At 43.5% G+C, this 12,708-nt stretch overlaps 1 protein-coding gene across 4 annotated transcripts in view; it reads right to left on the bottom strand.

The window, feature by feature from the left end:
- IFT54 (intraflagellar transport 54) overlaps positions 1-12,708 on the bottom strand; it is an 82,065-nt gene that overhangs the window by 13,659 nt on the left and 55,698 nt on the right. The gene's annotated exons all lie outside the window — the stretch shown is intronic.

Genomic DNA, 12,708 nt, shown 5'->3' with positions numbered 1-12,708 from the left:
CAACTACTTACACATGGGTGGCAAGCTTTTAGCATGGATGTATGAGCAGCTGGACAGCATGAGGGCTAACTGGCCAGACTAGGCCCAACAGATCTGGGGTACCTCCTACCTCTAGGACTTACTGTCTATATCATCTTGGACAAGGTAACTTTTGTGCCTCATTTTTCTAACCTAGGAAATGGGTATAATGCCTATGTCATCTGTAGATGACCGTATTAAATACAATATGCAATTCCTTAGTCATGGTAAGTGCTCTATAAATGTTAGCTGTTAGAATCATTACATTGTCTACAATGAATAATGATTAATGGTAAATGTCTATAGGAGAAAAAATGTATACAGAGCAAAATATCATTAAATATTAGCTACTTTTACAGATAAACATGAATGTCCTTGGAAGATGAATGAGAAACCCTCTTAGAATTATGTGTTAAGCCAGGGTGAGTGAGCCTGGCATGAGCCCCAATGGGTCACTGTGGTCAAGCCAAAAGATCAGAGCACAAAACAGAGAAATCTTCAGACTGGCCTTTCTGACGGACCTTAAAATGGTCTGAAAGTTGATTTTATGAGTTGGGTTATTCTTGTAATACCCAACTAAACCAGAGATAGGGTTGAGGGGAAAAAGCACTCAGGGCACCTGCTTCAAGAGTTAAATTTTGGCTGGGCTCAGTGGCTCATGCCTGTAATCCCAGCACTTTAGGAGGCCAAGGTGGGCAGATCACCTGAGGTCAGGAGTTCGAGACCAGCCTGGCCAACATGGTGAAACCCCATCTCTACTAAAATACAAAATTAGCCAGGCGTGGTGACACACACCTGTAGTCCCAGCTACTTGGGAGGCTGAGGCAGGAGAATCTCTTGAACCTGGGAGGTGGAGGTTGCAGTGAGCCAAGATCGCACCACTGCACACTAGCCTGGGTGACAGAGTGAGACTCTGTCTCACAAAAAAAAAAAAAAAAAAAAATTAAAAAGAGTTAAAATTTTCAGAAGCCCAGCTGCTGAAACAGCTGCTGTAACCCTAAAACAAGTTTTACCTAGGAGCCACTGAAACAACCCTCTTGACGCTAAGACCAGTTTTACCCACCACTGTCACGCACCAATCCCAGCTTGCCAGCTCCCCAAAGCTTCTCTAGTGCCAATGAGCTTTCTTCCAAGACAATATGAAACCTTTCTCTTTCTGGTAAAACTCCCAACCTACTCTGTTCTTCAGACATACTGAAGACCACCTGGTCTGTGTGTATACCCCAAATTGCAATTCTTGCTTCCTGAATAAAACGTTTTAAATTTCAAGATTTGTCAGTATATTTTATTTGACTTCGACAATGGAAATATTTATTAAAATCACCTGTTCACTGACGGGTGGCAGACTATCCCACCCAAAAATATGCTACTTTGGCAGGAGGATTATTTTGAGCTAACGGCACTTAAAAAACAATGGTGCAAGAAGGTCAGTCTGACTTCCCCCTTTCTTCTTAAAAGCAGGCGATGAAACTCCCATGTAGCAGATGCTCTCCTTGCACCAAAAGGAAAAACATTCTCACCACCAGAGGTGGGTTCGAGGCCAAAAGAATTCTGTACAAACAGACCTAGCAGTCCATGGAAAAACTGGCTTTCACGAAACCAGTCCCCGGTAGCAAAAAGGTTGGGGACCACTGTTGTAGAATATCTGAACAGGGTTATGGTACTCACCCTTGTTTCTGACTGTAGTGGAAGTATCTCCAGCCACTCACGATTACATACGATGTTGACTGTTTGACACAGGTGTTTTCTCTCATGAAAAGAAGCATTTTCTATTCCCAGTTCACTACAGGTTTTTAGTCATAATGGACATTGGATTTTACATGAGTCATTTATTTTTAAGAGAAAGTACACTGACTAGTGATTTTATCTGGTTCAGGAATAATTTCTTGGTTAAATGTAAGGTAAGTAGTCCACACTTAAAAGATGCTACAGGCCAGGCGCAGTGGCTCACGCCTGTAATCTCAGCACTTTGGGAGGCCGAGGCAGGCAGATCACGAGGTCAGGAGCTCGAGACCATCCTGGCTAACACAGTGAAACCCCATCTCTACTAAAAATACAAAAAATTAGCCGGGCATGGTGACAGGCACCTGTAGTCCCAGCTACTTGGGAGGCTGAGGCAGGAGAATGGCGTGACCCGGGAGGCGGAGCTTGCAGCGAGCTGAGATCGAGCCACTGCACTCCAGCCTGGGCGACAGAGCGAAACTCCATCTCAAAAAAAAAAAAAGGCTACAACAACTGACTTGAATTTCTCAAACTGAAATGACTGACTCTTCCCTGGACATGGCTACACGAAGAAGGAAAAAATACTGAAGAAACTACTAAAGGGACTAGACACAAATATATTTATCTAATAGGAAACAGAGTTTCAATCCTAGAATATATTCTATGTCACTTTTGATTATATAATAAAATACATGCTTTAGGAAAAAATTACTAGTAATTCTTAACTTTAACTTTTGTTCAAATTTCTTCATCTTTGCTGAAATGAAATCTCTAAAGTCCATTCTAGCCATAAAGTTTTAGGATTCTGTAATCCTTTTTAAAGGATATCAGGCCAGGCACCGTGGCTCACGCCTGTAATCCCAGCACTTTGGGAGGCTAAGGCGGGCAGATCATAAGGTCAGGAGTTCTAGATCAGCCTGGCCAACAAGGTAAAGTGTTTTTTTTTTTTTTAAATAAAATTTAAAAAATTAGCCGGGTAGGGTGGCATGCGTCTGTAATCCCAGCTACTGCAGAGGCTGAGGCAGGAGAATTGCTTAAACCCAGGAGGCGGAGGTTGCAGTAAGCCAAGATCATGCCACTGCACCCCAGCCTGGGAAACAGAGCAAGAATACATATATAGACCTATATATGTACACATATATAGACCTATATATGTACACATATATAGACCTATATATGTACACATATATAGACCTATATATCTGTGTGTACATATATACACACACACACACATACATGTATCAGGTTGATTCTGGACAGATTAGAAAAGGGGAAACCAGACTAGCAAACAAGTGTAAAACAGAACGAAAGATCAGAGGCAACTGTTGTCAGCAGTAGGTGGAGGCAGCATACAAGTGAGAGCCCTGAAACAAGGGACACTCGGGAGGCCAGCCCACCAGTGCCCCAGCTCTTGTGTGGGGATGACAGCCTGATCAGGGCACAGAGCTGAGTCTACATGGAGCATGAGGGTGCCACTGAGCCAAGGAGGATGCATCCAGATAGGAGGCCCTGCAAGACCATAGCTGAATCAGAGAACAAGCCAGTGGACAAAATGTAGTAGAAAACTCACAAATAGTCAACGCCAAAGATGGCAGGAAATGAGCAAAAGAGGAACAAAAACCATAAGGGGAGAGAAACAAAGAGCAAGATGACAGACTGAAGCCTCCACCTGTATCAACAACTGCACTAACTGTAATGAGCTAAATTAGAACACCGCGCAGAGAATAACAACCGGAACTCACAAAAAGAGAGATGCAACTAGCACAAACAAAAAGTTATGCACCTTAATTTGCAGCATGAAAAGTAATAAAACGGCTTTAGCTCCTAGCAAGGAATCTAAAAACAAGATGTCCAGCGTTTGCTAGAATATGAGGAAATGAACACGTTCAGGTATGGGACAGAAAGATGTTGACAATCTAGACGACCCAAGATTCTACTTCTGAGATTTACCCTTAGGAGATATTAGAGAGGTGCCCAAAAATACGTAGGCAAGATTTTTCATCTCAGCATTTCTAATTATAGCAAAAGCCTGTACCCACACCAGCAGCGAAGTCAGCAGGGACCTAGGGAAATGCCACGGTGTATCCGTGCAGTGGGACAGTGAGCATTCACCTGTTGGATGGTGACTGACAGACTCAATGCAGATTGTTCATTCACAGGTAGTTTCCAAAGGCCTATGCTGGACAGCACCATTATGTGCAGCCACACACTCACAGGCACCTACTGAGCACCACTGCCCTTGGGACTCTCACAACCTAGTCAGAAGAGAGAACAGCAAGTTTGATTCAAGTTGCCAACGAGACACCAAGGAGATGGGGGAATGGAAGAGAAGCCCCACACAGCCTGGGTGGTAGGAGACTGCCTGGAGGGCAGGTGGGTCTATAGTGGGTGAGTATTCCAGAGAAAGGGCAGAGCTGGCTGCAGACTTTGTCAGAGGTGAAAACCACCAGGAGGTTCCAGAAGCCAAGAGGCTGGAGGCAGTGTGCAGAGACAGGCAGGGAGGAGGCTGGAGCCTGAGAGTGGTGAGGATTTCAGACTTGATCCCATGAGCAATAAAAAGTCAGCAAAGGGATTTCAGCAGCACAGAAACCTAATGAGATCAGAGTTGTAATAAAAACACTTGCTTCCAACTTGGGGGAGAGAGAGAGGAGGCAAGGAGGCTCTTGTGACCAACTGTCCAGGGAACCGAGGGAGGCAGGAGAAGGAGGCAGCAGGACTGGAGAGAAGCATGCAGGCTTCTTGCTTTATGAGATGTAGAGGGGCAGGGAAAGAGGGCTGGGACTCTCTTGAGCAACTTGGGGGACAGTGATGCCCTATGCTGAGCCAGCAAAGGAGGTCTCTCTGGGAGGAAGCTGGTGACACTGGACTGTAAGCTGCTGAGCCTCAGACATCTATGCGGTGCCAAGGGAAGATGTGCAGCTCCCAGGAAAAGGCCTGCCTGGAGGCAGACATGCACATGTCCTCCACCCCCACTCATCCTCCCCGACCTGCTGATCTGAACACACCATTTCACCACCTCCAGATGCAAATGACAACTTGAGCAGGTATATAAAGTTCCCGTGTTGCAATGTTTCCTTTACAACCATGGATTTTTTCTGGATTCTTTCAACACTTAATGTTGCAAAAGTTTGTGGTCAATCTGATTTTTGTCCTTTTATCAGCTTTTTTGGCTGGGTCCTTTGTAGCACTCTTTCTTATCCTTGACAGCCAACGATTCCACCAGGATGCGTCTCAGTATCATAATGGTACTTTTTAGCTGACACTCAGGGAGTGCCTTCCTGTCTGCACACTTAGGTCTTCCGTGCAGGAGAACCGCCATGGCATCTGTTTCGCCTGTTCTCGTATCCTCCTTATGAATGCCATCCGTCACACCCAGGCGCTCTGTCCCCTTTCTGTCATCTCCTCTCTCACATGTCCCCATGGCTTTGGTGCTTCCTCCTTCATATCTTGGGAAGGCTTCTCAAGTTTGCCCCAAACATCACTGGTTGCTTATTCTGTTGTGTCGATTCTGCTTCTTTATGGCTTCAGGTAAATACTTTGTTCCTATGATCACATCCGTGTGCCTGCGTGACAATCCCTCCTTGACTCAGCGTGCTCCTCTTGCCCATGTGTGGCTTCCTACCTGCCAGCCCCTTTCCTTCTCAGCCTGTCTTCATGTCATTTTTTTGTTTTTTGCTTAATCATTGGCATTTTTTAAATTTGTAGAGCGTGACGCACATATTTACAGAAGTATAATACCCCATGCCCACAAGGAGCTTTCCTCAAAGGTCCCCGTCAGTCCTGCTTATAGACGGCAGGAGGGGCACCCACACATGGGGTGCTTCATGAACCCTCTCTCTGCTCACAACCTGGAACAGTTGTGCAAATGAACGCTTATACCCATATTTGAGGATCCCATCAGGGACAAGTGCAGGGCGGTGGCTCATTAGGGTGGTGTCTACGAGGGAACTTCCGTCCATCTCTCTTCAGTGACTGGAGGAGCCCCTGGCCAGCATCCTTCCACACAGTGCTGCTCGCAGGCACAGGAATGGCCCCCACCTTCCCGGCTTCCAGCGTGGTACCAAGCCTGCCTGAACCTGGGAGCTCCTCAGGGCCCACTTTCAAATGCCACTGAGCGACAGCAGGGAAAAAGAATGAAAGAGCACCCCACCCCTACCCATGCCTATGGCCTTCCAAGGGTGTCAGTGGGGTTCAGGGGGCCCTACAGGCCTTCTCCATCCAGCCCCATCTGCAAGTCCCAAAGAAACTTTTTAAAGTTTCTGGAATGTGGGTGCAACCCTCGCTGGTTTTGCCCCATTTTTATGTCCCATTCATTTCACTGGGATTCTGAGAGGGGGAAGATAAACTTGGGTTCAAGCTACCCTAGCTGACCCAAGAGTTCCATGGAAACAGAATTCTGAAAAAACAAACAAACAAACAAACAAACAAAAAAACTCCAAGCATCCTACCCAAGTCCCGTCATTGTGGCAAGAAAAATAGTTGCTATCCTGTAAACAGCACAGATGAAGCCCTTGGACAGTATCCTCAGGAAACCAAAACAAATGAGCCAGACTCAACAGAGATCTGGAAAAACTGGTTTCAAGCACTCAAAAGAACTTCAGTCTCTATGGAAGACATTCCCAGGAAGGATCCTTGCTCTCCTTGTTTTGTGGCTACAGCACTCACATTTAAACCTCGACTCACGCACCTTCATGGAAATGAAGGTTATTGACATGCTTTTACCTCATTTTCTTGCATTCTTCTAATCTCTTTACAACAGTGTTTCTGTTATTTTGATTTTTCAGGAGTTCAAAGACTAAAAGGAGTGATGCAGGCATTTCCTTTAAAATATTGTTGGGATCATCTCACCTTGGGGCTGGGGGTGAATCATGGGTAACTGAGGCTGCTCAGGGTGAGGCTGGGCTCAGGAAGAACAGGATCTGCTTCTTCCACAACAGCCTGGAAACAAGCCCCCAAGTCCATCCACATGCTCGAGAAAAAGATGCTGTGAGTGGCCAGGCCAGGCCACTGGGCCAGGCAGCAGTGCGTGTTTCCTATTGGTTAGGGGGATGCTGCAAGATTTGCTTCAATTGCAGAGCTTCCTGTTCAAATTAGCCAAATCCAAGAAGACACTCCCACCATTCCCTTCTTGTGCATGAAGACACCATATTTTCTGGATCAGCCGTTGTGCATAGGAACCAAAGGGCCCACCCAGGTAAGCAGCTTCTCCACCTGGTTCCTGCAGGGCTCGGAGAGGCCCTCTGAGAAGCTGGAAGGCACCATAGGGATCCAGCTGCACACAAAGTAACCTGGGGAGCAATTTTACCCAGTGCCAGCACCTGCCCAGAGACAGACTCTAATTGAGAGGGGAGGGGCCTGGGCACCAGCATTTCAGAAACACTCTCTAGATGGTTCTAATACGTATACGTCTCTGAGCAGATGAACCTCTAAGCAAATTTCAAAGGACATAAGGTTGTAAAGTTCACTTTCTCTACATTTTAGAATCCTTTTCCATGTCATAGGCAACAGCAGCAAAAGAATCTAAGTTCAAAAATAGACTTTAAAATTGTCTTTCACCATCAATGCTGGAAATGGCCAGTGAGGGGATTATTCAATTACTTTGTTTTTTATTTCCATCTCTGTACTAACTAATTGGATTTGCTATTTTAAATGTCTTACTAAAATATTAATCATTTTCTACTGAGCCTATTGCTACAGTATTTCTTATCATTCTGGCTCCAGTGTTATTATTATATATTTTGCCTTCTAAATTATTAACATATTTAATCACTCCAAAAATACCAACTATAAAAGGCAGTTACTGGGCAACATGAGACCCACTGAACTGAATGGCTGGCATGTGAGTTGGGAAGGAAACCATCGTCGAAACCTGCAGCAGGAAGTGGCCACGAAGTCAGAGGTCCTCAGCAGAAAACAAGTGTCACAGAATTAATTATGAATAGAAGAAGTGAGTCTAAGGACTGGATGAGCAAAGGAAAATTCACATACAGGAAGCTCAGGTTCCAAATACCCAAGCAATGGCACCACGCTGCCACCTTCACTCGAGCAGGTGTCTGTGGCTGCCAAGGCAGACAGAATGAGGAGTTCTGCTGAAGCTGGCACTCCTCACTCTTCCCTCCACCAGCATCCTGACAGCCAGTCGCACAGTCTCAGTCAGTCGCACGGTCTCAGTCAGTGACCAATGCCGTGAGGATAGCAGAGCAGGGGTCAGAGATGGTGAGTGTGCAGCTGAGGCCCCACGCAGCTGGGTGGACAGGAAAGGCCTCTCTGAAGAGGAGACTCACAGGCAGGGACTTGAATGTGGTGGGGGCTGCTGGGCCCGAGAGACCGGCAACCTCCAGGTAACTCTGGACTGCCAGAAAACAGGCCCCCAGTGATGCACGGACGACCAAAGAATAAGTGAACAGGAAACAAGGAGAACAAGTCTGGGGTTCCGCTGAGCACCTGCCACAGGGCAGCTGCATCAGCATCGATGCCAGGCTGCCTGAGGTGGGGACCGAAGGCTGAGTCACACGGAGAGCACCAAAGAAGGACCAGACCCTCCAGGGCCTTTCTACTCCTGACCTACCTCCCCCGAAGGCAAGAGCAGAAGCAAGCTGGTACTAGTCAGCAATGACCAACTACAAAATTGCTTGAGTGCCTCACGGTACTGGGTTTGCAAGTGTCTGGTGAGTAAGGAGCTTCCGACCCAGCAGCCTGGGGTCTGTGGAGGTCCCAGCTTCAGACCAGACTGGGGAGAAAGTGCCCATCCTCAAGGTTTCCTTAACCCAGATCACCCATCAGACTTAAATCGTTCTAGGGCCCGGGAAAAAACACAGGGTCCCAAATTAATTTTATAAAATGGACATAACCTTGATTCTAAAACCTAAACACACACACACACACACACACACACGCTCGCTCTCTCTCTCTCTAACTCCAGGCCAATTCCACTTTAATATACAGATGAAGTTCTATTTTTTAATGTCAGCAAATTAGATATAGTTTTATATTGGGTAAATAATAGATGATGGCCAGGCAAAGGTTACTTGAGGAGTGTAAGAACTGTTCAACATTAGGAATTCTATTAATATAGGAACATCTCAACAGCTGCCGAAAAGACAGTGGTTAACCTTGTCATTCGTTTCTGACTGAATGCCGAGAACAGTGCTAGTGCCAGATGGCTGGTGGATGAATGAATGCTAACTTCTAAAACACAGTAATTTATAGTCATAAAACAAGTTTCTATTAGATTCTTAAAAGGCTAAATAAAAACTAGCAACTTAGGTGTCCAACTTAATAAATTTCAAAAGAAAAACAGTAGAGAAGAAAATTAAATAAAACTGGAGATATCAATGAAAAGAAAAACAAAGATTAAAAAAAGAACAACAAAGCCAAACGCCAGTGGTTTAGACAGACAAACTTCTGGAAAATTTTTTTTTTTAAATGCGTAAGTAATATTGGTTAAAAAAAAAACACTAAACTATATCCAGAGCAAATATTAATGAGTTCTAGCAAGAGCTTTTTTCCAATAAGCTTGAAAATTTTCAAAAAACTGATAGTCAAAATGGACTCAAAACACATTTTAAAATCCTGAATACTCTCATAATTAATACAAAAATGAAAACAATGGTTTATGTATTTCCCACAAAGAAACACCAAGCTCAGGTGGTTTTACATGTGAAACTGTCAAACTGTCAAGAAATATATTCCAATCACATACAATCTCTTCCAGAACAGATAAAAGCAGAAAACATTCTCAATTCATTATTGACCTTGGTACTAAAAAAATATAAGGATCATACAAGAAAAACAAAATTATGGGTCCATTTCATTCATGAATATAAATGGAAAAATACTAGTTAGCAACAGTGGATTAAAAATAATAATCATATGCCATAACAATACTGAATTTATCCCAGGAATGGAAGGACTGCTTCATATTAGAAAAGCTACAAATGTTGTACAGTGAATTAAGGAATATGATAGAATCATCTCAATCGACCCAGAAAAAGCATTGAGTAAAATTTAACACTCATTAATAACCAAGCCCCACAGTGGAGGGAAAATCCACAAAAACTTAGCCAGGCACAGTGGTACTCGCCTGCAGTCCCAGCTACTTGGGAGGTAGAAGGATCACCTGAGCCTAGGAAGGCAAGGCAGCAGTGAGCCGTGATTGCACCACTGGACTCTAGCCTGGGTGACAGGGAGACCCTGTCTCAAAAAAAAAATCAGGAAGGAAGGAAACAAGGTTACCCACAATGACCATTACCATTCCTGTTCTAGCAGAGAGACTAGCCACAGAAATGCAACAGTAAGAGGGAATAAATGCCTAAGACTGGAAAGAAGGAAACGAAGCCATCAGGACTTTCAGATGACACAGACAATGGTGTAGAGCTCGGGCTAAAGGCATGGACTCTGGGTGCGACTGCCTGGGCTAGAATCCCGCCTCTGCCACTCACCACTCATATGGCCCGACACGTTCCTTAACCTCCGGATGTTCGTTTCCAAACGGGTAACAACAGTGCCCTAATCTCACTATGACCTATCTTATTAGCTACCTTAGAACACAGCCCGCACACCAGGCGCTATTAGGTGACCTATCTTGTTAGCTACCTTAGAACACAGCCCGCACACCAGGCGCTATTAGGTGTCTGCTGCTATTACAGCAAAGAAAACACAAAAGACCCAACAGACATATGTTTAAAACAAACAGTTTTAAATGAAGCTGGTTATAAGTCAACAGCACTACTATCTACCAGCAACCAACAACTAGAAAACAATTTTAAATAAATATTCAGTACTTATAACAGCAGATAAACTATAAATACCCACATATAAATCTAACAAAAGATATGAACAACCTTAACAAATAAAATTATAAACATTCACTAAAAGACTTTAAAGCAAGTCTAGCTAAATGGAGAGAGAGTTTTGTTCATAAATACTCCAACTGAAATCCCAAGAGGGTTTTTCACGGCACTCAATAAGCAGGTTACAATACGTAGATGGAAGTGGACAGGATCAATAATTGCCAAAACATAGCTGAAGAGGAGTAAGAAGGCAGGGGCTTCGTTACCAGACACGAGGCCTTGTTATGGAGCTACAGTCGTTACAGCAGGGTGGTATCAGCGTAGGCCAGCGGAACAGTATCAACTAGAGCCTGTGGGCCGGCCCACCACCTGGATTTCTGTACAGCGCATGAGCTAAGAATGATTTTTATATTTGTAAATAGTGGAAAAACCCTGTTAAAGGATAATATTTTGTGGCACGTGAAAGTTAAACAAAACTCACGTTTCAGTGTCCATAAATAAATAAAGCCCTACTGGAAACCAGCCACATTCATTCATTTAGATATTGTCTGTGGTTGCTTTTACACTACAATAACAAAGTTGAGTAGTGGCAACAGAGATTACATGGTTCTCACGGCTGAAAATATTTACTACCTGACCTTTTACAGAAAAAGTTTGCTAACCTCTGAGGCAGAGAACACAGACAGAGTCCCACGCATATGGAACTTTTCATATGCAGTAGAGACAGCACTGCAGATCAATGTGGAAAGGAGGAAAAAATGGTTATTCATATGAGGAGAGAAAAAAGAAACTACATTTCTGTCCCACAGAATACAGGAAAATCAACGCCAGGTGGATTAAGCATGTACATGTCAAAAGAAAGCTTTACTTTTTCGAAAAGAATAAATATCTTTCTGACCTTGGAATAGAGAAGGATTTCTTAATTGACTCGTAAAAGCATTAACCATAAGAGAAAAGATTGAGAAATTTGATTAAAATTAAAATGCCTTAAAATGTCATTGAAAGACACCATAAAGAAAGTGAAGATGAACTCAGCTCTGAACCAAGCGGACCTAATAGACATCTACAGAATTCTACACCCCAAATCAACAGAATATACATTCTTCTCAGTACCACATCCTATTTATTCTAAAATTGACCACATAATTGGTAGTAAAACACTCCTCAGCAAATGTAAAAGAACAGAAATCACAACAAGCTGTCTCTCAAACCACAGTGCAATCAAATTAGAACTCAGGATTAAGAAACTCCCTAAAAACCGCACAACTACATGGAAACCGAACAACCTGCTCCTGAATGACTGGTGGGTAAATAACGAAATGAAAGCAGAAATAAAGATGTTCTTTGAAACCAATGAGAACAAAGACACAACGTACCAGAATCTCTGGGACACATTTAAAGCAGTGTGTAGAGCGAAATTTATAGCACTAAGTGCCCACAAGAGAAAGCAGGAAAGATCTAAAATCAACACCCTAACATCACAATTAAAAGAACGAGAGAAGCAAGAGCAAACAAATTCAAAAGCTAGAAGAAGGCAAGAAATAATCAAGACCAGAGCAGAACTGAAGGAGATAGAGACACAAAAAAACTTTCAAAAAAATCAATGAATCCAGGAGCTGGTTTTTTGAAAAGATCAACAAAATTGATAGATGGCTAGCAAGACTAATAAAGAAAAAAAGAGAGAAGAATCAAATAGACGCAATAAAAAATGATAAAGGAGGTATCACCACCAATCCCACAGAAATACAAACTACTATCAGAGAATACTATAAACACCTCTGTGCAAATAAACTAGAAAATCTAGAAGAAATAGATAAATTCCTGGACACATACACCCTCCCAAGACTAAACCAGGAAGAAGTTGAATCCCTGAATAGACCAATAACAGGCTCTGAAATTGAGGCAATAATTAATAGCCTACCAATCAAAAGAAGTCCAGAACCAGACAGATTCACAGCCAAATTCTACCACAGGTACAAAGAGGAGCTGGTACCATTCCTTCTGAAACTATCCCAATCAACAGAAAAAGGCAGAATCCTCCCTAACTCATTTTATGAGGCCAACATCATCCTGATACCAAAGCCTGGTAGAGATACAACAAAAAAAGAGAACTGTAGACCAATATCACTGATGAACATCGATGCAAAAATCCTCAATAAAATACTGGCAAACCGAA

Source organism: Rhinopithecus bieti, unplaced genomic scaffold (genome assembly GCF_001698545.2).
Source record: "Rhinopithecus bieti isolate Rb0 unplaced genomic scaffold, ASM169854v2 scaffold_7884, whole genome shotgun sequence".
Taxonomy (NCBI): domain Eukaryota; kingdom Metazoa; phylum Chordata; class Mammalia; order Primates; family Cercopithecidae; genus Rhinopithecus; species Rhinopithecus bieti.
Note: the sequence above shows the minus strand (reverse complement) of the source record. Positions and strands in the feature narration are given on the sequence as shown.